Genomic DNA, 27,971 nt, shown 5'->3' on the forward strand with positions numbered 1-27,971 from the left:
GTTCTTGCCATTAAAAACCGCTTTATTAGAATGGAGAGTCCCCCCACCCACCCCCCATGACTGAAGTTTGTGATCTGCTTAGTATTATTAGCAGCGGGAACACACGCCAGCTTTGCTTTCTCATTTGCCTTGGAGAGAAACTGGGTGGCAACATGCAGGGATGCAACGGGAGGGCAGAGAAGGGACAAATAACCCACGTTGGCTGCATCCTTTATGGACAGTGTGCCACCTGCCAGGCAACCACGGAGCCAATAAGCCTTTATCCCACATGCCTGTGAGTCTTCTAAGGGGGAGCCAGTCAAAGCTGGATCAACTTCAACCCTGGAGAAGGTGTACTCAGTGAGTGTCTTATGTTATTTCTGGGGGTGGGTGGCGGCAGCGGTGGGGGAGGATCATGTGTTCTCATGGTGATGTCAGAAGTTTATGTAAGGGACTTGGAACTGGCACCTTGTCATTCTGTGCTTCTGTGTTAGGGGCCAGAGCAAGGCACAAGGCCAACCTCAAGGTAAAGTGTGGGTGAGTGTACTTTGCTCAGGATAGGCCATGGCAAAAATGGAAATGCAGAGAGTGGCGAAGAATTGCGGCCACTAATGCACCTGGTCACACTGAGGATAAAGGAAGACTTCCTGTGAAAGTGACCAATGAACTGCTCCTTGGATGCCCGAGGGGGAGTAAGCTTAGGGGTTTGGAAGGACGTGCCAGCAGAAAGAAGGGAAGGGGGAAGGCAAGGATACATGGAGCAGCAGGATGTATTGGCGGGAAAATGGAAGTAATTGATTGAGGAATGGGGGAAGGTGACTGAAGATGAAGGCCTCAAATTGCATGAGGCCAGGCCACGAAGGGCCTTGCATACAAAGCAAAGGAGCTTTCACAATTTGGGGCCATGGAGTGCCCAGAGTCTCAGATTTGTCTTTGATAAAGGTCATTCCGGGAGAGAATGTAGGAAATACTGATATGGTCCAGAAAGGTGTCAGGGAGACCAGTAGAGAGAGTAGAGAGGCCGTGGAAGGTGATGTCACAAGATCTTGAATGAAAGCAGCAGAGGTGAGAACAAAGGGGGGGTAAAAGGTAGAATCCACAAAACTTGATCTAGTTGTTGGAACTGAAAAGAAGCCTTGCTTCTCAAAGGGTGATGCACAGACTAATAGCATCAAGTTCACACGAGGAGCTCGTTTTCTGGTTGGGGTGGGGGTGAGGGTGGGTGAGATAGATGTGTAGCCCGGTTTGGAGTCTATCACTCTTTGGTCTCTATGGCTTGTTCCAGGGAGGAGGGCCCGTGTAGAGTTCTGGGTCTCAGGAGAAAGGTCTGGATCTTGACTCTAGGTTTGGATGAGGCCACCCATGGAAAGGGATTTAAACCCAAAAAACTGAAGTACCAAATAATTGAGTACTGAAGTCAGAGCCTAGATGCAAGGAGTGAGCTAAAGAATAAGGAGAAGAATCATCCACCTGCCAGGTGGGAGGAAACCCAGAAGGGTCGTGTTCTGCAAGCCCAACGAAGAAGGGTAATCAGCAGGCACCAAAGCCATAAAGAGGTTAAGTGAGGTTTTAACTAAAAAGGTCTATTGGACTTGGGACCAGCAGGTTAAAGGTGACATCGGGAGGCCGACTTCAGGCGAATGATGGTTTGCGTGGTTCAACCAAGGTCAGGCAGGCACAGTCCTTACGTGGGTAATCCGGGGTTCAGACCGGGGTTCTGTCCCGCATCCGTTTTCCTCTGGTACCTCTCAGCTACTGATCCAATTCTAAAGAGAAACTAATGTCTGGACTTCTTCACCACCAGAGTCTTGGAGGGTGGGAGGGGGGTAAAGATGCATAAAAGAATGTTGTAGAAAAAAAGTACCTGGTAAGTTTGTTAAGCTACAGCTCTCAGATATCCCTTTAGACCCTGGTAGAGCAGATACACTTGGGCTCCTGCATCCGCAAAACTGAGGATCCCCTTCGGCCTTGGTCCCCGGTGACCCCAGCAGCCTGGGACATGCTCTGCGACATGGCCACTCTGTAATTTCCATACAGCCTCGAGGACATGAAAAGACTCTGGGGCTCTTTCTTCTTATTCCATGCCACTGGAGGTTTTGACGCCCCGGTCAGGGAAGGAGGGGATACAATATGTTGGTCCTTAGCTTTTCCACCCTCCCTTTTGAGGAAGTTCTTCCTTTTTCCACGTGGGCAGTAAATCCTGTAAGTAATAAAGTGTCAAATCACCGCAACCTAAGGATCCATGAAAAGTCCTCTCCTTTTTCCTGCCAGTTAAAATACTGACACACAAAAATAAACTATCTGTCCAACATTGTGGTTTCAAGTATTTTTCCAGGCAAAATAGGCAAGGGAAAAGAATGTAAAGAATCTTAACGGGTATGCATTCTTGGGAGCTGAAGCAAGACTTAATGATTTCCAGTTTATGGGGGCTGTGTGGCCTCAGAGAGGGGTTTGGGCTCTCACCCCCTCCCCTGGCTCCTCCCTCACACCTTTATCTTGTTGTTCTATTTTTCACAGTCTCTCAATCAATTTATTAGATTACTGGAACGTTGTATTGCTGAAAATGATTTGAAGCTGATCTTCTAGTATTTTCCTATTTATGTACTCTATTACAGAGAAATAATTACTTTGCATTTTCTTTTTTTTAAAAAAAATCTTTATTTATTCCTTCCTTTTTACTGACTTATTGCATGGGTTGAAAGTGCCAGAGTAAAATCAGGTTAGGGTAACAACAATAGGCATGTTTTGTCTTTGTTTTTCAGGTAAGCTTTCATCTGAGTCCCTGTCATATACTATCGCTATTTGAGGTAGGTGTGTCAGCATCCTTCTATCCTTTAGGGCTTTTCACCTGTCTTTTTGCTACCTTTTTTTCCCTCTAGAAATAGATATTGAATGTTCCTGAATGCTTTTGACACATGATTTTTTTTAACTATAATTAAAAACCTATATCAAATTACTACATTTATTTAAATTGAACCATTTTTAAACTCCTGGAATAATTCTCACTTGGCCATACGTTTTCATTCTTTTTTAAAGAGTTTTATTTATTTATTTGAGAGCGTGCTTGCAAGAGGGTGAGAGAGCATGAGCTGGGTTGTGGGGGGGAGGATAGAAGGAGAAGCAGACTCCCTCCTGAGCAGGGAGCCTAATACAGGGTTTGATCCCAGGACCCTGAGATCATGACCTGAGCCGAAAGTAGACATTTAACCAACTGAGCGACCCAGGTGTCCCATAAGTTTTCCTTTTTGTGATAGACCATATTGATGGTGGGATAACACAGTAGTTAAGAGAAGTGTTTTTGGAGGCAGACTGCCTGAACTTAAGTCTCGGTTCCCCTATTTACTAGCTGTATAAACTTACACACATTTCTTAACCTCCCTGTGCCACTTTACAGTGAGGATATGAGCCCCTACCCTATAGGGCTATTATCAGGATAGATTATGCCAGTGAAGTATTTGTATGATGCCTAGGATGCCTGGGGAGGGGTGGGTGGTGACAGCTAGGAGGAGTGGAATTTCTTTTTGGGGTGATGAAAATGTTCCAAAATTAATTGTGATGGATACACACCTCTGTGAATATACTACAAAGCCACAGAGTAGTACATTTTGTTTTTTAAAAGATTTATTTACTTATTTTGAATGAGAGAGAGAGAGAGAGAGAGAGAGAGAGAGAGAGAGAGAGAGAATGAATGAATGGCAGGAAGGAGCAGAGGGAGGGAGAGAGAGAAAATCCTAACCAGACTCCCCACTGAGTGAGGCGTCTGATGCTGGGCTTGATCCCACCACCCCAAGATCATGACCTGAGGTGAAATCAAGAGTCAGATGCTTAACCAACTGAGCCACCCAGGTGCCCTGAATAATATATTTTAAATGGCTGAATTGTATGGTACGTTGATACCCAGTTTACGTTAGCTGATAATATTAATAATTATAACAGTATTTCGTGTTGCAAGTGAGAGCTTGGGTTCTCTAGTAGGATTGCCTTTCCCAGCTCCTCCACCTCCCCGCTGCGCCACCTCAGGCAGGTCACTTAACCTTTCCTGCATCTTAGGTTTCCCGGGTGTAAAATGAAAATAACGATGGTATTTACCTCTTGGGATGTTATAAAGAATACCTGAATATCAATACAATTAAAGCACTAAGAACGGTATCTTGGAGAAAGTTCCCAGGAAGGGTTAACTTTTATTTAAAATATTTGTTAGCAAATATTTTACTTAGGATTTTGAAAATCTTTATTCTGAATTATAGTTGTTTTCTGTTTTTTTTTGTTTTTTAAAAATAACCTTCTCTTGTAATAAAGGAGATATTATGTTATTATTCATCCATTTAAGAAATTATAAGCAAGAAAAAAGAAATAAGATGAACTCACAATCCCATTGTTCTGAGATAGTCATTGCTATCATTTTGACATAGTCTTTTTGCTTCTGGCTCATTCTCTCTCTCTGTCCCAGATAAATATGTGTACATATGTGTTTCATTATGTATTATAAATTAAATATGTATATTACATGTAATATATCTATTAATGCATATAACCCAATTTGTAAGGATAATTCGCAAAATGTGGCTATAATTTAAAATTAGTCTGAATACTTACAAATATTGATATTTTGTTCTACTCTGTAATTCAGCTCTCTATGTATAATTTATCTGAGGGTTATTTTGGTTTGTGTGAACTGATCTAATGTACCTTCTTGCGTTGCACATGCAGGAAAGCTAAAACCTGCAGCTCCCACACAGTCGGGTAAAGAACATTACTGATGTGATTTAGATTTTGTGAACTGAGTGTAATGATGCAAGACTTGACTTTGAAAAAAAAAAAAAAAAAAAGACTTGACTTTGCCAGTAAGTTGAATGGGGAGAGAGATGGAGTATATAACCTCCATTTCAGTGATACAGAAATTAGCGAAAGCAGTATGTTTTCAGATCCAGCAACTGTAGAAACAACTCAGCAATTTGGACCATTAATTTGGAGTCATTCCCGGAAATTCAGCCAATAGCCTATTTTTTTCCAGTCCTCTTAGTGATTCGGTAAGCATCTTAGTACTATGCAATGAATTCCTTTCTGCTTCAACTAGTTGGAGAAGATACTGGGTTTTTGCAACTGAATGTGATAGATGCATAATGGTTCTAACTTTATTTTTCCCAAGTATAGTTCGTTAATTAATCCATTCTCTTCCTACTGATTTAAAATGTAACCTTTATCATAAGCCAAATACTCATATATATCTTTGTCTGTTTAAAAAAATTTTTTTTAAAAATTTTTTCCTAGTCTCCTGTCTTTATTGATCTGTGGCTATAGCAGGATTCTAGGACACCCAGGGCAGTGGGCAGGTCATATGTGTCTCTGCCTCACATTGTTATTTTTGATTTTTTCCCCCTATTCTATTCTATGGCCAATGCCACCCTTTTTTGATTACTGCTTGAGGATAATCTTTAATATGTTTTTGGATAAGTGCCCCTGAGTCCAACATTTTATAAACCTCGTGAATTTTTCTTCCAGATGAGTGTTTTTGTTAAGTTCTAAATATATCTTCATTGAATTTTGATTGATTTCAGGAGATAACTTCCATCTTAGAGTATTAAATAGTCCCATCTTGAAACCTATGTCTCTCCCCTTAAGCAGTCCTTATATCCAGCTTTTTGTTGTGGCTGCTCTTGATATTGATCTTACAGATTTATTTTCATGACAGTCCCCAGATATTTTCTATTGTTTGTGGTTGAGAGTGACATAATCTGCATTGTAGATTTTAGCTAGCTTTATCTGGAATATATTGATTTGTACATGTTTAATTTTTAACTACCTTCCTGAACTCTTTCATAAATTCTTATAATCTTTAGTTACTCATACTCAGGCTATTGGTTTTATCTATAAAATGATGGTGCTTCCTCCTTTCTAATAGTTACACTACATCTTGCCTTATTGTGTAGTTATCATTAGTACAGTATGGTGGATTAGGTATGCTTTTGAAGGATCATCTGGGTGGGATCATGGGAAGAAGAAATCCTTATGGGTTGGGCAGTTTTCTTGAGATCAAGAGGTGTGTTCTGTGTTTGATTCCTCCCAGACTGTGATGCAGCACACATTCACCCACGCTTCCGCCGTTCCTTCCAAGATTCCCTTGCTTGGCATGATCTTACTATCCTGTATTTAGCCGCAGATGATCTCATGATCTTCCCAATGGAAGAGAACACAAATTTATATCAATGGGAGCACTTGTTTTCTGCGTCCAGAATCTTTTCCTGCTATCCATTCCTTCTATATTTTTGTGGCAAAGCCATGGTGTTCAGAAGCTATTTCTGACTATGCCAGCCATTAGAACATGAAAGAGAATCTGTAAAGATTTGGAAGAATGGAAATATCCAGAGTTAATAGGAGTGGAGAAAAACAAGACCCTGTTGTTGTATAAATGAGTCCCTACGAACTCACAGGAGAACAATTTGGCAATATACTTCGAGATCTTTATAATGCACATGTGCTATGTTAATTAAAATTCCTCCGTTGTAACTAACAGGAAGCAACTTGAATTGACTTATAAGAAACTTCATCTTCTTTTTTTTTTTTTTTTTAAGACTATGGCATCATCACAGGCAGTTTGAAGGTAGAGTTGCAGTTGGGCCTTAAAACAGCATAAGAATTGGGGTGCCTGGTCTCAGTCGTTTAAGCAGCTGCCTTTGGCTCAGGTCATGATCTCAGGGTCCTGGGATAGAGCCCCACATGGGGCTCCCTGCTCAGCGGGGAGTCTGCTTCTCCCTATCCTTCCCACTTGTGCTCTCTTTCTCAAATAGATAAATAAAATCTTTAAAAAACCCAAAACAGTGTAAGAACCAGGATACATGGGGCATTAAGGACTCAGGTCTTGACTCCCCTGTTGCCCCCCGCTCCATGCATCTCTTCCTCCTCTTACCTGCACTTGCTTGTCATTCATGTTTGTTCTTGCCAGGAAGTTGGGCTCTCAGAGGTACTGTGTGGGGCTTCTGACACCTATCTACTTCTCCAAATTCTATGTTCTTGATCTTGAATGTGCCTCTTTGCCCATGGTGTTTAAGCTTCCCTCAATGGCCACTTGGTGTTCTGACCTCTTAATTTTAGACTCTGTCCTCCTCTTTTACTCAACATTGATGTTTCAACATTCTGTCTTTTTCGGTCTGACCTTGGTCTCAAGCTTTGTTCCAACTGCCTTAGTAATAAGCTATATCTGACATTGTATCACTAGATAAACTGCCTGAATTCCTACTTCAACAAGGAGATAAGGGATTTTTTAAATAATTTTTTTTATTGCACATTGACTCTCAAAAATTACTGGCCCTCTCTATAATTTGGGTAAGCGTGTAAGTGACTTTGTGCCATTTTTGGTGTGGGGTCTACTTGAAAGAGAAATAGGACCTGTTCAGGCATCATTCTGGTTTGGGGCTGCCAGTCTCTGCCCTAAGATAGTAAGGACGCAAGCCAGCCTAGTCTCTCATTTCATCTTTCTTGGCTTATGATAATGAAGTGACTCAGCTTGGGAGTTTATAAAACAATGAGTCATCCAAACTATAGAATGAAGAGTAGTACTTTTTTAAAACTAACCTTAGTCATCACTGGCTACTCCATTCCCCTTTCTCTCTATAGGATGATCTATGATATGTCTCTATGGTTAGTTACCAGTTCTTATTATTAGGTGAAACTCTGAATGTGGAGTGATCACTACCACAGTGGTCTTCTCAGGACACCATGTCACTGGGATATATCCTGTTAGTCACCTCTTGAATTATTAGTGGTTCTGGAAAACCATTTAAAAAATTCCCGAAACTATAGTGGGAGAGGGTTTGGAGACTTTTTCAGCTTTAGGCAGGGAGAAGAATATCTTTCAAGTTGGACGTTTCCTGAGAAACTCATTAATTCGAAAGCCTTTCTTCTGTGGTTGCTTTCTATTTACAAATATTTAACAGCTCCTTGGCAGCAGGAGGCAGGGTTAAGAGCTGTGTACTTGCAACTCTTTCATGCCTTTCTGGGATAATGCTTCTGTTTTTCTAAAAATGGAAAAATTCATTAATTGATGTCCAACTTATTTGTGGTTTTAATCACCATACCATGGCATGGGCTGATGTCTTAAATGTTAACATGTATGGGGGAAAACATCTCTGAGAAACCAGACCGGACACTTAATACCATGATAATAATCTATTTTTATGTATGCTAGAAGCAACTGGATAGAACAATTTGAAGTCATTAAAACTGTTCTCATGCATTCTCAATAGGTTTTCCAGAGGACTATTAGTACTTACCCTTATTTGTTCACTAAAAGGCCATGTAGAGAAATAAACCCATTTCTCTCTTTAAACATTGGCTCTGATTAGCAGGCCTCCTTTTTTCAACCAAACAAGTGAAATTTTATGACGTCGATTAGTTTGGTCAGTCGTTAACTTGCCATCTGTAGTGAACAGATTATTTTGTAGGGAAAATTAACTGCTTTATTCTTTCAACTGGTGTTCTTCTCCATAGCCCGAAATTTAAAAAAAAAAAAAATTTTTGTTTTTGTTTTGGTGAACTCTCCAGTACACATTCTCTCCTGATCGTCTCATATGTGTGTCAGCTGCTGGTTCCTAGCCAAATGTGGAATTCATTAACTAAGCACAGCCAGGGCCTTTTCTGTGGGATTCCCCCCCCCCGCCCCTACCCCTTCCTCCCATTTCTGGAGACTTCTATTCCTTCTGAATGTCCCTGTCTGGGAAAGATTATTTTGGCCAAGCCTGGGGGAGCGGTGGAGGGGAGCATTGGGAAATAAGAGAGGGCAGCTCTTTGTTGGCAAGCAGAAGTGGTGCCTCACTGACTTCAGAGAAATGTGAGTGGGGCTGGTGGGAAGCTCAGAGAGTCCCGGAGTTTTTAAGAAGTGTAAGTGATCTCATTCTTTTTCCTTAAATGACTTCAATCCCATGAAGCCAGAAGGATGCCTGAGAGTTTGACATTCAAGCTCTTTTTACAGAGTCGTGGATGCACAGATATGAAGTCCAACCATAGCAATGTGTGGTGTGGGGGCACTAAAGTGGTACTACTGAGCACTCAAAAATGAGTCACTTGCTGGATTTGTCTGGTTTATGGGACTCTGTTACTATTGCCCATTGCATGGTTGTCCTAACCAGCAGAGTGGTCCTCAAATGGTAGGCACCAGGGGCCAACCCAGTTGTTAAAAAATTAAAATACTTCCAGGATCCTCCGCGTCTTCCCCAGATGCACTAACTGAAGTGTTACTCATCTAGCAAGAGGAAGGCCTTCCTTGGATGGCGACCTTTCTAATCTCTCAGTGCCTGGGTCACATCAGTTGGTAAATATTTTAACGATCACTCCTAATAACCAGTCTTCTTTCCAATTCATTCATTCATTCATTCATTCATTCATTCTGCCAACCCATTCATTCATTTTTAAAACTTACTCAACCAATACTTACCGCTGTCCTGCTGAGTGCAGGCATTGTTGTAGACGCCAGAGAAACACGAGTGACTTTGATGGACTATGATGGACAACTGGTCTGGTGGCATTTACATTCAAGTGGAGAGAACAAACCATCACCATGAACGCAAAGATGTAGACGTGATGGTTTAGTAGTGATGGGTGCTGTGAAGGCAGGATAAACCTAATGAGGTACAGGGGTCCCGCCCTTATCTGTGGGTTCCCTTTCAGCAGTTTTAGTTACCACGTCAGCTGGGGCTGGGAAGCAGATACACTTGCTTCTGACGAATGATCAGATGGCCAATAGCAGCCTAACTGTACGTCAGGACACCTGCATCGTTCACCTCCCTTGGTCCCCTCTCCTGGACATGTCATCTCACATCACCTAGGAAGGGTGAGTACAGGACACTAAGATATTTTGAGGGAGAGAGAACGCATTCACGTAACTTTTACTACAAGCATATTGTTATAATTGTTCTGTTTTATTATTAGCTGTTGTTGTCAATCCCTTACTGCACCTATTTTATAAATTCAGCTTTATCATAGGCATGTATGTTTAGGAAAAAACACTATTTGTAGGGATCAGTACAATCCCCGGTTCAAGCATCCATGGGGTCCTTGGAATGCATCCCCTGTGGATAAAGGGGGTGGCTCTAACTGCTAAGGAGGGGCTCCTTAGATGGGGGGGTTAGGGGAAGCCTCCCTGAGGGGAAACATTAGCTGAGACGCTAATAGGCAATTTTGATGTCTCCTGGGCCCCACAGTGTGTTTCAGGGCTGGCACGCTGCAGGCTGGGGCTCTCCTCCAGGTACTTCCAGAATCCTGGCTCAGGCACTTCTCTGGCGATGGTGGAAGTGGAATGGAAGGGAACACGTTTTTCCAGATTTTGCCACATTTGCTAGCAATACTGGTGAAGGAATTTGCGTGGACAAACGCAGAGACCAAGAGGGGAGGTACCACACTGTTAAACAGCGGAGGAGATGGATAAAGTCAGAGGTGAAATAAAAAATGGGTTCATTACTGTAGTCAGTCAACCATATTGTCTTTAACTTTTCTCTTTTAGCCAAGATAGTCACATTTTTAAAAACTTGCTGTTTCGCTCTCCATGTGCACAGCCACCTGCTCTTCTAGTTTCGGATGCAGTCTCTTGGGATCTTCTTAAACTTCTTGGAGGATACAAATTGGAATATTTTTTTTCCCCTAGATTTTCTTAGTTCTGTGAAATGTGGCTTTTCTTTGTTTTGGTTTTTTCTTAGAGGTCATTATTTTTTTAGAATATGCTCATCTTGGTCCCTCTCACCGGTGCTGTGATTTGTCTCAGATGTCTGCTGATGCCTGGATCTCTGTTCCCTCTTGTGAAGGTTTGGGTTGATTAACAGGTGGTACAGCTGTGAGCTTTTCCAATCCGTCTTTCTTCCAACTGGCCTCTCCCCTGCATGGGAGAGCTGCCGCCAGTTTGGGTGTACTTGGCAGACTTTAATTTAGAGAATAAAAGCAGGCAAATACCTAAATGAGGATCACTTTACTCTGCGGTATCAGGATCCACACGGGCAACCTTGATTCTATCCATATTTAGATGTGGCTATTTTAGAGAATAGCCTCTAGTTTTTGTTGAAGGCTCCATGCTGGTGCCACCCATCCTTCTGCATGGCCAGGCATCTGGGGAAGGAGCAAATGGCTGAGAGGAGCAGCTGTTGCCTTGGCTGAAAGAGACTTCTATTTTTCTTTCCCTTTCTTTGTACCTGCCTCTGCCTAGCCACAGCCTCTCAAGGGGTTAGCCAAGGCGAGTGGCTTCTATCCTCACTGTCATTCTCTTGTCTCTCAGGTTATCTGTCAACATGATGCTGTCTCCTTTCTATCTTCCAGAAGTTTATCAAATCTCTTATCCACTGAGGCCCTGGATAGTGAGAGAGACACACGTGTTTCCTCTTTTGTCTTGAACTGGAAGCTCACCTAAACCTTTACCACCTCACCATAAACCCTTCCCAAATTAAGATATCCAAACATGAAATCCTCAAGTTAAAGGATATAAGCAAACTGATTTATATTACCATTGTCCATTTTCTATCATTTATAGCACTTTGTGGTTCAATTTTTCCTTTGTCACAAAAAAAAAAAAAGGATATTAATCTTAAGGATTTCTTTTCAAAAGGCACATTCTCATAAAGCCCACTCTCAGTTGCCTTTTGGTGCTAGTTGTTCCAGGGCCAGATCATGCAAAGCAGTTTCAGGCTTAATCTAATTTAAACTGAACAGTCTTTCCCTTAAAACTGCTCTATGGCTCTTGGAAATGTCTTTAATCTGTCTGGGGAAGACACATTTAGACATGAATAACGATTATTTTGAAATCTCTCTGCTGAAAAAAAAAATCTCAAGTAAACCCTTTGGCCTCCCCCTCCCCCTCCACTCCTTCCTCCCCACCAAGCCACCTGCCCCCAGCAAAGAAATTTCCTGAAGATACACTGTTCTCACGCCAGTGATTCTGCCCAAGAGATTCTGGGCTCACAAGTACTTCAGGCAGCTTGCCCACCCTGCACCCTGGTCAGCAGCCAGAGGTTATCCAACAGCACAAACCTCTAGTTACTTACCCCCAGCTTTAAGATTTAAGACTTAGGGAGGATGACCAATTCTTTCATCTCTTTGCCTTGAAGTGTTGGTGGGAGCCTTGTTTTTTCTTTTTTTTTGGCTTGGGCAAATGAGAAGAAAATCCTGACTGCTTACAATGTCCTTGTAAATGGTGCTAATGGTGTTCGTAATAGTGTGCCTTTCTTTCCCCAGAACACTGGCAATTTATCCCTGGCTGGAATTTTGTTTGCCCACTGAATCATGAAAGGCATATAATTGCAATTCCTAGAACTTAAATAGGAAACATTTTGGCTTGTTTTGGAATTTATTAACTCCAATGAACCAGTACACACTGAGGAAAAAAAAAACATACAGGACACTAATTAATCCTTTATATACGTACATTCTCGTAACACAGCTGCGGATAATTTCACACCCTCAGTATTTTCCAATATTTGAACTATTTCCAATTGAACTCTTTTATTTCAGTTGTGGGTTTTGTTGTTGTTTTGTTTTTGGTTTACAACTCGTATAAGGTAGAAAGTCTGGGATGAGGCCATGTAGCTTACACCATGGTCTCAGTTGTATACACTAGTATGTAACCAGTTGTGTGTGCCTCAGAGGTCATCAGTGCAGGAGACCCACAGAAAAGCTTTCTTCTGTAGGGACCAGTAAGGATCTAGGGACACTGTATGTAACCTTGGGCTCCCTTTACTTACTTCCATGAAGCCAGAATGCTTTGCCGCTTACCCAGATCCCATCCTGGAAAGGGACCGAGGATGAGTGAATCCATCTGAGAGCCAGAGAATTTCAGATGAGATGATGGAGTTCCTAAAGGACTGTTTAAATAATGTTAGGGGACTGGGGATCCCTGGGTGGCTCAGTGGTTTGGCATCTGCCTTCAGCCCAGGGCATGGTCCTGGAGTCCCGGGATCGAGTCCCACGTCGGGCTCCTTGAATGGAGCCTGCTTCTCCCTCTGCCCATGTCTCTGCCGCCCCCTCCCGCCACCCCATCTCACATAAATAAATAAATAAATAAATAAATAAATAAATAAATAATAAATAGAATAAAATAAAGTTAGGGTACCAAGTTTATTGTGGTCAACAAAAACATAGGTTTCCTCTCTATGCAGCAGGTGGGAATACATGAAGAAGCAGTAAAAAAGCTTCCATCTACTCTGTACTATGGTGTGGATAAATCCGTGACTCTGATAGTGTATCGAATGGCTTATTTCTCCAGACTGAGATTCAAATGTGTTCACGTTTCTTATTTTTCCAGTTGCCAATTTAAACACTCACAAAGTCTTCCTCTTGAGTTCTCTCCTTCTATATCCTCAATTGTCCAAGGAAGGACCTCAGTCAAAGGAGACCGGCTCTGCCGTAACCTTCCAGAGGAATCCGGGAACTGGATGAATCAGTCCATCAGACCTACTGCTGTAATTGTTGCTGTCAGACATCTGATTCCGCTTGTCCCCTGTTGCGGTGATGTCTTTGCTAGTCCACATGCATCCCTGTGCTGTGGGTTTAGACTGACAAGCCTTAGCATTGGGTCACTGGTCCAGAGGTGCTTGTCACTTCACCCTCATGCTGTTAAAGAACCAGCCTCTCCCCTACCGCATTTCATACCCCTGTGTTGAGCTCTGGCACATCCCACACGCTTCCCCTTTCTTCTGGTTAGTGCTTTTGTGGGGCTGTGCTATTCTTTGTGAGCAGAACTTGGTCAGACCAGCACAATCCATTCTGACAAGTTCTCTAACTTTGAATCTCAGCATCAGGAGTTGAATTTCCTCCAGGAAACCATTGGCTTTCTGGAAATTAGTCTGGCCCACTTCAGGGTATATGTATTAAGGTGTCTCTGGGAAAAGCAAACTCCATCTAGTGGCAAGAGGTTCTCCTTTGCCTTTCAGCCTTGAAATGAATGACCTCATTCTACATTTGCTTAACTAAGCCAGGCCCTGCAAGCGATATCTCCTGTTGCTGCTAGTTGAAATTCATCTCAAGGAAAGAGAGGCACATATACAATGAATTTTTTATATTGCAATTTAAAATATGCAAATAATGCGAAAGGTATAACAACTCAAATACTGCCCACATGGTGGTTTATTGAAATATTACTTCTTATTTTCTTTTTGCTGCTGGAAAACTTAGAAATATTTAAGATAGTTTCCCTCTCGATCTTGTTCCTAGTTTTAAGGGCTTTGTTTCCTTTGCCTCAGATGCTTTTGCAGTGCCCCTTGACCAACCGCCCCCCAGCAGAGAGGTATGCATACCAGAACAGTCCACTCTGGGGTAGAGGGACTCAGGACAGGGTCCGTGACAGTGCTGAAATTCCAGGGTACCTGCTACTCTAACATGGTTTACGAGGAGCTGGACAGGCCCTAGGTAGGCGTGTCTCTGTGGCTCCTTGAGACCTCTCATCACATAAATAGAGTTATTGCTGGAGAAGGACCAGAGTGAGGGCCTCTTAATTGTGGGGCCTAAGTCAGGGCCCCCTCCTGCCCAGGTCTATTGTTGGTACTGGTCTGTGCTATGGATTATTCATGATGAGTGAGTCTCACTGGTGCCAGTTGATAGATTACATTACATTACAATGGCAAGCTTAGAATTTTCCGTGCTGAGCAAGTCCTTTTGTGGTGTTTGTGAAATATTGTCAAATTGGCTCCCCCCACCCTATCCAGATCAGCTTTGAGAACTTTCCCAAGTGTGAGCAAAGATGTGAAATCCTTGACAACGGGAAGAATTATGGTTTACCAAATTTCCAATGGGATAATTTCCCTTTCTCATTTCCAGCACATTGGAGGCATAGACCTCCAGGAATATTCTTCATCAGAGCTCTGGGAAAAACTTGATTTCATAAGTGCTGAGAACCCAGCCTGCACCCATGATAGAAATCAGGGACACGCTATGGTTTGTAAATAGTAAAGAAGAGAGAAGATTGTCTCCCTGCCTCTTCTCCTTCCTCTTTCCTTGTCTCTTCTCAGCATTTGTGACACTTTAAGGGCTCCAAAAGCCTGGGAAAATGTACAGCCCCCCTGACCAGGAATCAGTAGTAGCTTTCTTGCAGGGAGGAAGATTTAATTAACGAAAAAATGTATAAATGTGTGCTGTTAGTGTCATCTAGAGAAAAGATGGAACATGGGGTTTCTATCTCATTTCTTTGGTAGACAGCTCAGATTGAATTTGGAGAGTCTGTTCTTTCCTTGAAGTTCAGCTGTTGCTTTGACAAAAAAAAAAAAGGGGGGGGGGGGAGGCAGGGTCCTGGACCAACCAAAAATGATGGATGCTGTTACCAGGATTTATGTCATATATGCTAGCAGTCCTATGGGAGGTGGTCCACATAAAAGGCTGATGTGCCATGGTTCTGATGTGGATTGCAGCCACAAAAAAATACACCCGATAATGAGGAATATTTTGAAGGTGAAAATTTCAGAGAGTCAAGGAACTCAGATGTTGAATTCAAAACAGTGATTTCAGCATACCGTTTAGCCCCTTCATGCCTTCCCCTGTTCCATATTTTGATGGAGCCCATTGAAAAAGAAATCCAGTGAGAGGGAACTCTGTATTAGCAATGGAAACTGGGGAAGGTTATTAGCTACAAGTTATAAACTTTGAGGATTTTTTTTTTTTGTAAGCTAGGAGTAGGTGAATCTGGGTTGATGGCTCATGATGGAAGACTGTTCAAGAAGCAGTTAGAAAAAGGCCTTCAACCCACAGAAGTCTGCGCACTCCTTTAACCCAGAATGGCAGAGCTGAAGATGATAGTGGTATAGTAGATGCTTTAAAGCTCCACTCACCTCCGCTTTCCCAGGCCCAGAAATCCATCCCCAGCTGCAACCCAACACCCTTCTCTAGGGGACTGTCCTCCAATGACAGGAGCTGTCTTAAATGGTGCTGCCTGAAAAGTTACCTGCTACAACCCCCTCCCCACTGCCCCTGCCCTGACCCCTCGCCAGAGGCTGGCCAGAGCACAGGCATTACCAGTTCAGTCTCTTTTTCCTCCGGGTAAGACAACCTGTGTGATATAATTCATGCTCAAGAACTTCCAGTGAGGTCAAGCTGAGCTACACTTTAGCTGAAACCACCGCTTTGCCCAATCCTGCTTCCCTCCCTCCCTAAGGACTTCCCCGAAGAACACCCCCTCAACAAATCACTGGCACAGGCATCCTCACCTCAGGCTTGGCTACCAGGAAACCTGGCTTCAAACAGTGACCTTGGAGTCCATCCTCTAAGGACGGGATCCTGGGCTCAGGTCCCTCAGTGACAGCAGCAAGGACCCTGTCCCTTGGGGGTGGGCACAGCATGGACAGCCCTTGGTATGGTAGCAGCAGAATTGCTAATGAATTTCTTTCTGGTGAGAAAGTGGAAGCAAATGCACTAGTTTGTGCAACGTCTTGGCCTCACAGCACCCATTGCTATTTGAAATTATCTTGTTTAAATCTTTGTTTTCATGCTTTTGCTTGTTCTCCACCAGAACGAAAAGTCCACCACATCTGAGACCTTGTCCATCTTCTTCACTCTGGTTTCCCCATAGCTACAACGGTGCCCAGCATTTAGTAGCTAGTCAGTGACCATTGGCTAAATCAATGAGTAAAACTTTCATAGATGGGTTGGAAGAAAGAATGGCTGAAAAGGAGATCGGTTATTAGGTGTGGGGGTCAAAATAGTCACTGAGAAGGCCCAGGTCCTGCTAATCGCACAATCACCATCCGTAGGGCGTGGAGTCCCCCTCCTGCCAGCTGGTAACATTTCAGTTAGTAGATCTCAGGGAATAGTCTCTGTTTAGCTTCTCAGGGTTTAGCCAAGAAAATAGCTTTCTATTTCCGCTGTGTCATTTTTTGTTTGCTCTGTTCTATATTCTGTCCATGTGACTCCATCTACTTTCTGGCTTCCAGAAATGTATCAAAATCTGAGGCCCGGGTGGTGAAGCAAACCCATGTGCTCCCTCTCTCACCTTGAACTGGAAGCTCATCAGAACATTTAAGATTCCACAATAATAACACTTCGTGTAATAAAAAAAAATAAAAAATAACACTTCGTGTAGTTATTAATATGTTAGGGCTCAAGTCTTCCATGCCATTTGTTGCTTTCCGTTTGTTGGTTTTTTTGTTTGTTTCTGTTTTCTTTTTCCTGACTTCCCTAACAGAACAATTTCTAAAATCCCGTTTTGATTGATCTATAACATTCTTTTTTTAAAATTTTAATTATGACTTTTTATTTTTTCTTACAATGTTCTTAAGTATACCTCTTCGTATAGCTTCGCTCTCGTTGCTCTAGGTATGACATTGTATGTATGCAACTTAGAGTCTCTTGGTGCCAACCGCCCACCAGATCAAATGAAGTGTAGAAGCTTTGCCACCTCCTCCATCTGTCTAGCCTCCCCTGTTTATAGTATAATTCCCTTCACTACTTCCTCTACATACATTTAGAACCCAGTGGGGATGAAAGCCTTAGCTCCCAGCAACTCAGACTTTTCTGACACCACTTGGACAGGGCGGGATTGCCTCCTTATGAACCGGTGAAGGTGCAAGTTCGGGCCTCCACTTAGGTTTTGCTGGCCTGGGGAGGGGTGAGGTCAGTTTTGCTGCGGTGTTTGGCTGAAGTAGAACAGTTTTTGTTTAAACATTTTCTGTCTTGCTAGGCTGCCTTTTTCCTGGTCCTTTGGCTAATAAAAAGAACAGGCTTTATTTAGGGATTTTGGTTGTTTTTTGTTTTGTTTTGTTTTGTTTTTTGGTATATGTCCGTTAGTGTTTCTGGGCTGCCAACTTTTTCAGCTCCAAGTCTGAGTTATTTGTAGCAAAAAGCAAAACTAGGCCCCCCTAGACCTTGGGTCCGTCTACCTGATCTGCCTTCTTCTCTCCTTTATAATCTCTTTATGTAGGTTTTGTACACGATGTTCATGAGTTTTAGAGGTATTTAGTGGGAGGTACAGGGAAAAGCATATCTACTCTATCTTCCTGGAAGTGGAAGTCTGCTGTATAGATTTTTATAACCTTTGGATTTTGACTCAAGTGACTATATTACCTATTAAAATAATTAAATAAAAATGAATGCAATGGAAACAGTAAAAAATGGATTGGATCCTTTAGATAAATGACGTAATGCATTAGAAAATCAATTAAGGCATTTATTCCAACTCAGAGGGAAATTATATAAAATTAATATAGTGATAGTAAAGATACTGAATATGAAGGGCCATCTGGTGACACGCATTCTTAGAGGGATTCCAAAAAACCAGAACTGAACAGATGAAGGACAATCAGTGGGAAAGAAATTGGGGAATATACTTGACAATTCACAAAATGACAAAAAAAATTTTTTTAAATATGTGAAAAAATCCATGATATCTCTGGGAATTTTTTTTTAAAAAAATCAAAGCAAGGACACAAATTTTACCTTACCAAACAGGCTAAATATTAAAATTTGATGGCAGTCTCAGCTAGCCAGAGTATGAGAAATGGATACTTTCACACAGTGCTATTGGTTGTATAAACTTGCAAAATATCTGGAGAGTAATTTTACAATATACATTAAAATTCCTAAAAATTTTTATTGAGTCTGACCCAATATTTTAGTTCTATTATTGTTTCCTTAGGAAATAAGGAAAAGAGATGAGCAATGATCTAGCTATAGGCTGGTTTATGGCAGCTTTTTATATCATAGTAAAAATTAGACAATTTTACAGCAAAATCCTTGGAAGGAGTTACTGTGGATTAGGCATTTCCTAACCTTTGTCCACATATTAACCCATTTAATCCTTCCAACAACCTAAATGAAGTGTTACTATCATTCTCATTTTCTAAATGAGGACAACTGAAGCACAGAGGGATTCAGTCAGTTGCTGGGATTTGAATTAGTGCCTGGGTCCACAGTTCCCACCACTCTATCAACTGTCTAGATAATGCTTATGTCACATGTATACAATGGCTTATTATACAGCCATTAAAATATTGTGAATGTTCATATTTAAAATATAAAAATATATCCCAAATTGATTATTAATGGAACACTGGCAAGTTACTAAATAACAAGGCAATCTTGGAGGAAAAATAGAAGTGTAGATTTTTTTTTAAAAAGATTCATTTATTTATTTTAGAGAGATTTGAGAGAGCATGAGCAAGACGGGGAAAGGGAGAGAGAATCTTAAGTAGACTCTACAATGAGTGTGGAGCCTGATGTGGGGCTTGATCTCATGACCCTGAGATCAGGACCTGGGCCGAAACCAGGAGAAGGATGTTTAACTGACTGAGCCACCTGGGTCCCCCTATACATGTGGATTTTTCAAGTGCAGCATCTAAGTGTAAAAGATTCACGGCAGAGGATACATGATTTTTCCTTTAGCGCTGTGGTGCCTTGGAATCAACTTGCTGATTGTGTTGCAGATGCAATGATTTACCTAGTAATGATAAGTTCTGGGCAAGTGCCAGATAAATTCACATTTACTGCAATAAGAGGTCTTTCATCAGGAAAACTGAATTTTCTCCAAATTTCTCTAACACTGGATGAGTAAATACATATTTCCTTCCAAAATTGTCATAAGAACTTTAATATTAAAAATTGTTTCCATAAAGCTTTGCAAAACTGATCTCATAATTGGAAACTAGATTTGTCAGCCATAGAAACTGAGATAAGTATGTTTTCCTTAAAATATTAGAGGCTTATTATTAAAAATTATCTTAAAAAACTGTGACTTCTTATGCATTTCTTGTCTCCTTTGCCTTCTTAGAAACTGAATTTACTCATGATTCTTTGCTCTTTCAATGTCACTCCTTTGTAGGTCTTGCTTCTTCAGTGGTTTTTATTCTTCATTGCCTATCCCTTCCGAAAGACTTGGGGAATAGACTGAAATCGGGGTGATTCTTTTTTTTTCAGGCTACCATGAACAAAGTGACCTGAACAGAATGATACAGGACAGGATTATCTTGAGAGTCTCCTTCTCAGATCATTAAGTGACTCAATGAGTGTCTTAAAAGAATAAAGATAAAGTGAATGAATACATGACATTTAACGGACTCTCTTAAGATCCTCAAATGTAACACATCTTAATAATTTTAAAAAGCAAGGTAGCAAAAATGGAGTTGACATCAAATCATATGTTTGGTCCACACTTCCGTAAAGCATCGACTGAAATAAGGAGCATCATACTCACTACCATGGTGCTAACATTACTAAAAAAGAAAGTGGTGTCACGCCAACACTTCTAATTTTAATCACAGCTCTAAATAGTTAAGAGCACACCCAGAAAATGATAGTGTCTAAGTCCAGGGTTTTTTTGTGGTTAACATCTCTCTGACATAACCTTAGATAGTGCAGGTGGTTCCTCTTCTTAAGGGCACAACTCTAAATATGGCATATACTTTCCAGAGGCTGTGGTTTGAGAGAAGAGTAATGATGGTGACTTGTGTAATTACAGGTATGATGACGAAGCTTATAAGAAAAAATGCAGCCTCTGTGAATCTCTTAGAAGTTTTTAATTAAGAGGGACTCACGAAGGAAGGCATGTAAAGGTTTAGAAGTCATGCAATCATTTTCCTTCACCTTTGTTTTTGCTTTATACTGAGATGACATGATCTTTTAGAAGGTAAGGCAAATATCTAGACGCTAATGTTTTCTGTTTATAATTACATAATATACTGAAATAATATACCAAAAACTACTTATGTCTACAGTGATCTGTACCAAAGTTAAGGTTTATCAGTGCATCTTGGGAAGAGTGCTACTTAAGTAAATCTGAAATAAATAAAAGAATAGTGGCCTGAAATACATTTGCTGTAAAGATGGGAATTGCCAAGCATAGGCAAATCCTTCCCACAGGAAGGTGGTCTGTGGCTAAAGAGGTGAATTGGAAAAAAAAAAAAAAAAGGTGAATTGAGTACAGCATCAAGTGGTCTCCTCCTGAATCCCCACAGACCGACACACACACACCACTTAAAAAGGAAAGCTGCACATCAGTGCTGCAAATCAGGGATGGGTGACAGGTTCATACAAGAAACTGGTGCATTTCTGCCAGCCGTAATGGGAACAGGTGAGGATGTTGGAGATCATTAAAACAGGCCAGGTCCGCCCTCTTGAGATCCTCAGCACTTGGACACTGAGTGTGCACTCATTCTGGAGGGCCTCTGAGACTCCTCCCTGACACGAAAGGCAGTATCACAGACTGTGGAGCAGTTTTCAGCTTTGATCCTAGATCAGGCCCAGAGACAGAGCAGGGAGGGAGGGACACCAAGGATTTAAAGCTCATTTATAACAAGTAGTTAGAAATAGGAGTATGAAGCTGGGGAGAGAGGATGGAACTAAAGATAAAAATTTCAACATATTGTGGTATTTATAGCCTCGCATGTGAGGGCTGGATGAGATCACTAGGGGAGAGTACAGATGAGGGAGAGATGCTGCCCAAGGATCGGGCTGTGGCATGTTCCAATATTGAGAGGCTGGGCAAAGAGGGAGGAAAGAAAAATCCAACAAAAAAGATGAAGGAGGAGCAGGTGATTTCTGAGCTATTAACCGGATTCCAGAAAGGCTTCTTGATCGCAATGGTAGACCTGGACCCTTTTCGTTCATCCCCAAATTTCACTGATGTGACAGTAAATGTACATGAATACAGCTGCAGGCACCTGCTGAAACCAACCTAAGTGCCATCACTTTGACAAATATTTGGTAGGCGGGAAGGTATCTCATATTCTTAATTCATAAATAACGCAGCACAGGAAGCATTAAACCGCAGCGTGCAGTACAGTTGAGCCAGCTGTCAGGGGAGGTGGGAAGTGAGATCACTAGAGTAAAGACTCCAGGCTCTGAGTCAGCAGATACAGCGAGCAGGGATGGGCTGTGGGTTGTCAATCAGGGTGGTGAGCGAGAGGCTTGCATACAGAACAGGTGGACTGAGAGGCTTCACCACCAGCTGGAGCCCCATGAAATGCTCTCTGAGTAGATTGGAAGATTTGCCTGGGAGAGGCCCTTGGTGTGAGTTTTGAATCTAGGTAGAGAGGCACAGTAGAATATGGGAAGAAGCTTAGACTCTCACAGGGGATAAAAGGGGTAAAGGGAAACCAGCTGGCCCCAGAAATGAAATATACTGAAATATTCTCTCCTCAGAGTAGAGGCTTTTCATCACTTACATTGGCGAGTGTGGGAGCTGTAACTCGGCCTGTTTGTGGCCTCCCCACGAGCCACATCCTCAGGGCCCATAGGGGACCACCCCATTAAAGAGAGGCCTGCTGCATAAACAGACCAACAGATCTGCAGAGGAAGCCCACTCCTGCTACCAATATGAATCAGAATAACTCTCCACTTGTAATTATGTGTGTTCAATCAATGATCACCAGACATTTGTGGAAAGCAAAACCACGAGAGAGAGGAGAGGCTAGAAGAAAGGAGGAAAAAAAAATATAAAGGACAAAAGAGCACATAAAATTTTGTGATATTTAAATATTTTATCCAGTAGATAGAGGAAATGAGAAGAATTAATGGATATTGAAATATAAAATTAAAATAATTGAATATCATTATTTCTCTGGCAACACATATTTACACATAATCACATTATTGTAGATATTGCTTTTATTGTTTTCATGATTCGAATCAACCTATTTTCAACACTAAATCTTAATTTGTTGCAGACCCAAATGCAAATATTATAGACACTGGACTGCATAGAAACAGGTGCACAGCTGACCGCGTGCAGAAGGAAAGGAAAAAGCAGTGGAAGTGTGGGGGCTGTTTCTTACATAGTCCAGAATCAGTGGTGGATCTTTAAGTGTATTTTTAAAAGTAAAATGAAAATAATATAACTGATAATAAGTTAATCAACATATCTCAGAAACTTGAGTTTGAGTAAAGGTGTTTTGAACTGGCCATCTTTTATGAAGGGAGATACTACATTCCTTTTCCAACTGATCGATTCAGAAAGCTTATTTGTTAGAAAGTAAGCATATTTATTCTGCAGTGATAATCACTAAAAGAACTGAAACCAGAAATGGGTAAAGTGGTTTACACTTAGGCCAGGACTACAGATAAATCAGAAGAGGGGATCTTTTATTTTTTATTTGTACCCTTCTTAGGAGTGTTTTTAAAAAATAGGTGTGTGTATTGCTATTACTAAGTAACCATTATTTAAAAATTAACCAGGATCATAGAGGAAGAAACTCATAAGTTTTTGAAACTATCATAATGCTGATACCAAATTCTAACAAGGAAGAAAATGATAAACATTTGATTTTATGAGCTTATAAATACTGATGCAAATAAATGTCAACAAAACAGGCTTGGTAGTAAATTAAAAGATTGATGTGACACATCCAAAGAGAGTTTATTCCCAGAACTTAGAGATATTTTAACATTTGGAAATCAATTCATACATTTCTACTTATTAACAGACCAATGAAGGAAAAAGCCATAATCATCCCAATAGATTGAAAATTCAACATTCTTTCCCAGTTAATAAATTCTTATAGTAAAAGACAAATAGAGGTATATATTTTTGATGTGATACGAGTGGTTGAAACATGTATGACAAAATTAAACTCCTTAATATATAAAGTGCTTTTACAAAGCAACAAGAAAGATATACCCAATAGAAAAATAATAGGAAGCAAGTCACAGAGTAAATCAATTGTCTCCAAAACATTAAAAAAATATTCAACCTTATTTCATTTAAAGAAATGTAAGCATCAGCTACAAAATAAAGATTTTAAGCTATTATATTGGCAACTATTAAAATGCTTAATACTGGACAATTTGAAAGAAACAGGCTCACTTTCTCATCTAGTTGGAAGATGTATATATCGATAAAACAGTTCTGGAAGATAATTTGTCAATATATTAAAAAGCATTAAAAGTATATACATATATATCCTTTGATCTAGAAATTATACTTCTAGAAGTTAGAGCTAATCACTTGAGATAAATATTCACAAAATTTAGCAATAAGATTAATAATTAAAATATTGTATTTATAATGAAAAATAAAAAATAAATGTCCAACAATGGAATAATAATTAAAAATTATAGGTCCATATGATAGAATATTATTCAGCCATCAAAAGTGATGTTGCACATGAATACTTGTTGAAATGGAAGATGTTTATGATACATTCAGTGAAAAAACAAAGCTCAAAATAATAGTATGATCTTGTTTTAATTTAAAAATGATTCTCTATCCCTACATATCTATCTAGCTATCATTTATCTTTTTACCTACCTACCTATGCACCTATCTGAAAAAAATTGGAACAGTATTTATCATGATGTTAGTTAGTTAGCACTGGTTGGTATTTTTTTCATTTTCTCTATTCTACATTGTATATTACAGTGTATAGTGCTTATTATTTTTTGTTTAAAATAGCAAATATTGAAAAAAAACAAGTATTGCTTTTGCAATACAAAAAGTAAATGTTATTTTAAGGTAAAAGTATGCATATATTTTCCCTTTTGTTTAAAGTATGACAAAGGTTTAATATTCCTTTCATAAAATGACTCTTGCAAGTCAATCAGAAAAATGAACAACACAGCAGAAAAACAGGCTATAGATGATTTCCAAAATAAAAACCATAAATGACCTAGGAGCAAGAAAAATTCAACCTCACTAGTAATTTAAAAAATAAAATCAAAATGAGATAATCTTTTTCTATCACCAAATAGACAAGTCTTCTAAAAATTAGAGAATTCTCTGTGACAGCAAATGTTTAGGGCTATGAGATCACTTGTACAACGCAGATAGGAACAATATTTCTAGATAATATGATAATACATAACAGAAGCCTTAATGCTATGCATGCCATTTGGCCTAGACATTCCCTTTCTCAGAATTTCCATGAAGAGTTAATTATGGACATGTGCAAATGAGGATGACCATTACAATATTGTTCATAATAGTGAAAATTAGAAAAAACTCAAATGTTCAAAACTAAATTCACTACATTATGGTATAGCCATAAATTGGAGTATCATTCAGAAATTAAATTGGACTTTTAGAAGAATAGTTAAGGACATGGAACAGTTTATAGAATACTGCGATGTGGAAAGAAGTGCTCTTTTTCTGCTTTATCACAAACCAAGGGAATGTGTTCTTTTGGTGCCACATGGAACGCTCTGGTGCTCTTGTCACATTTGATATTGAACCACCCAAAATGGCTTGTTGGTGCCTGTTCCAGCACCTGGTAACAATGGTACTGTGTTTCTCTCGTCTCTCCTTGTGAATTTATACAGTGATTTTTATAGTGGGAAGGATCTATATTTAACAAAGAAAATGGTACTGGTAAGTAATGGGTCTGTTCCTGAGATACAGAACCTTACTGTGACTGTGGAGGAAATAACCTTACATAACTTGAAAACGTACTTAGAACCAACAACAACAAAAAAATAAACATGCCATTTTTTTTTTTTTACATTTTTGGTTAAATCTGCAACTCCAGAATATTCTTCTGTTGTTTGCTGTTCAAGACTTAGAGAGGAAGTTAACAGCATAAGGGGTATAGTGTGTGCTTTGATACACGTCACATGGAGATTACAAACCCCCTCCACAGAGCCATCTAGATTCCCTTGTGCCGTCTATACTCATCGGAAGCATCACAGAATGGTGACTGCGAGCTCAGCCTCTTTTGGTCACGAACTAGGCTCTGTTGCTCTGTGTGCTTGGGTCACTTACACAATCTCCCTTTGCCTGTGTCTTCACCTAAAAATGGGCATAGCGATAGTACTGACATCACAGGGATAGTGTACAATTACAATTAATCTGTTTAGAGGCCTCAGAATATATATGGTAAATAGTCAATACTGGCTGATAGTATTATTTTTCTTCCTCCCATATTATAATGGGATTTCTGCTTGTTTTAGTTTTCAGTTACTCTAAGTATTTCATAAGATTGAGTGGTTTCCATAATATTGACTGGCTTACTCACTCAATTTCCTGCTATCTTTATGATTTATTTGCTTTGTGATCTTGATTATCAGAGCCTAAAAAACACACAGACAGAGAATCCATGAGGCTCTGGAAGCCGTGAGGAAGAGCCTGGAAAGGTAAAGGGCAGTTTTTCAGCGGTAGGAAGAAAACCAGAGGCGCTCAAACTGGCAGATGGTAGAAAGGCTATGGACACGTGGCTGTGAGGGGCAGCATGATTCCTGCAGCACAAGCCACGTGTCTTTTTTTATACATATAATAAAACTTTCACAGCTGGGGAAACCTAAAGACATTTTAGAAGTTTGCAGAGCCTCTATGACACACGTGTGAACCACGTACAGTATGCCATGGATATCGACACGAAAGATCCACGCGGGATCCTGGCCCTCTCTCGCTTTTCTGCTCTGTTGGCCTCTCAGCCTTTTGTCTTGGGCACACGCTGCAACCTTATTCTCCAACGAGCCCTTTGCATGACTGTCTTAATTGTGGACTTACAATCAAGACTTTTCATCTAAAGCACCTCTCTGGGTCTCAGTCCTAAATTGTGACTTTTCTCTGGATGAATGGGAATAAGCATGTCCTCATATTGTCGAAGCCATGGAATCTGCTGGGGCCCGAAATGGAAGGAAGGTTGTGATAGAGTCTGAGTATAATGGGCCGTTGACTTAAGAGCAAAAGGATACGAGCAGGAGGGTTTTAGAAAGTGAAATGGATTGAATGTCAGGGGGCAAGGAGAAGGCAAAGTCCAGAATAATCCCTATGTTTTTGTCTTGGTTGCCTGGAGGGACTAGGAACAAGAAATGGCAGGTTTTCAAGCAAAGATGAGGTGTTGTCGCATGAAGGCCCATTTGGAGATTTCAGGTGGATTCTTCGAGCAGACGGTTGAAAATCTGCTTTTAGGAATTCAGACCATTTCTCCATTGTCCTAACCACCAATTACTTTGGATTAAAGTAAGTTGGTCTACAGTAGATTGTAATTTTCCCTTCCCTGTTTATTTGCTTTTCAGGAGAATTTGGGTTCATGCCATTTCAGAAATAAATTCATATTATTCACGTTGACCTTAGAAAAAGATATATCATGTGGAGGTCCTTTGAAAAATAGTGCACCAGGGACCTGAGTTCCAGAGAGGTTTTTTTTTCTTTTTTAAGAATCAAAATGTAACAAGATTGGGTTAATAGCCCTGCAAAAAGTCAACAAACAACACTATATTAACTCTACTGCGCATGGAATTGGTTTCTAGCAGTAGAAAATGTCAGAATGCACAAAAACATCAAGCTTTAAATAACTCGGAGCCACAAGACCAACTTGTGACATCTCGTAAACTGTGGATTAAGAGATTTAATAGACTGTGGCAATAAATTAATGGATGACAAATCTGATATGCGTAGCTTCAGAAGCAAGTATAGAAGAAAATGGTATTACTCTGCAAAGATTATATACATAACAGTGTACATGTTACTCTAAAATTATGTCTGCCAGGTTCCTCGTTGTATAGATGAGGTAAAAAGAAAAAAAAATAGTTACATAACCAAAAAAGGACAAAAAGTCCTGGAAAGGGAAAGAGATAAAATTAAAGCGAAGGAAAAGATACCAATAAAAATTTCAAAGAAAAAACAGTGAGACAGAAACATTTTTTTTTTTTTTCAGAAAACCTGTAGGAATAAAAGAAGCAGATTAAATTATGACAAGCGCACACGAAGGAAAAACTTCCACAAGAGAAGCAGCACCAAGACAGGGAAGGAAACTGGAATCACAATAAGAACATAGCCTTACTGATTTCTCATTTTATTCCTTAGAAGCCCCCTATCTGTGGGTATAAGCACAACTCTGTAGAATGCAAACAAATATAAAATTATGCATAAATGTGTTTCTAAAATTCAATTAAAAAAAAAAAAAACTAGACCCCAGCACCCGTCTTCAGGTGGGGAGACAATGAATGGTTTTCCCTTCGCAGCGCTGCACTGTCCCTGCAGGTCTCCGGAAAGTCACACGCTCTCACCACGGCCAGGAGGTAACCGAAACACGAAGCTCCGGATCCGACGCCGCAGTTCGGGGACCCAGAGGTCTGCAGCCCGGGGTTCGGGGACCCAGGTGCGTGGC

The 27,971-nt window shown here is 40.5% G+C and overlaps 1 long non-coding RNA gene across 1 annotated transcript; it reads left to right on the forward strand.

The window, feature by feature from the left end:
* The first annotated feature begins 175 nt into the window (after window positions 1-175).
* Window positions 176-27,962, forward strand: LOC112923012 (uncharacterized). The gene is made up of 3 exons (XR_003235578.2): window positions 176-339; window positions 2,742-2,786; window positions 27,826-27,962. It is a non-coding gene; the product is annotated as an uncharacterized lncRNA (long non-coding RNA).
* Window positions 27,963-27,971: the final 9 nt, after the last annotated feature.

This window comes from Vulpes vulpes, chromosome 12 (genome assembly GCF_048418805.1).
Source record: "Vulpes vulpes isolate BD-2025 chromosome 12, VulVul3, whole genome shotgun sequence".
Taxonomy (NCBI): domain Eukaryota; kingdom Metazoa; phylum Chordata; class Mammalia; order Carnivora; family Canidae; genus Vulpes; species Vulpes vulpes.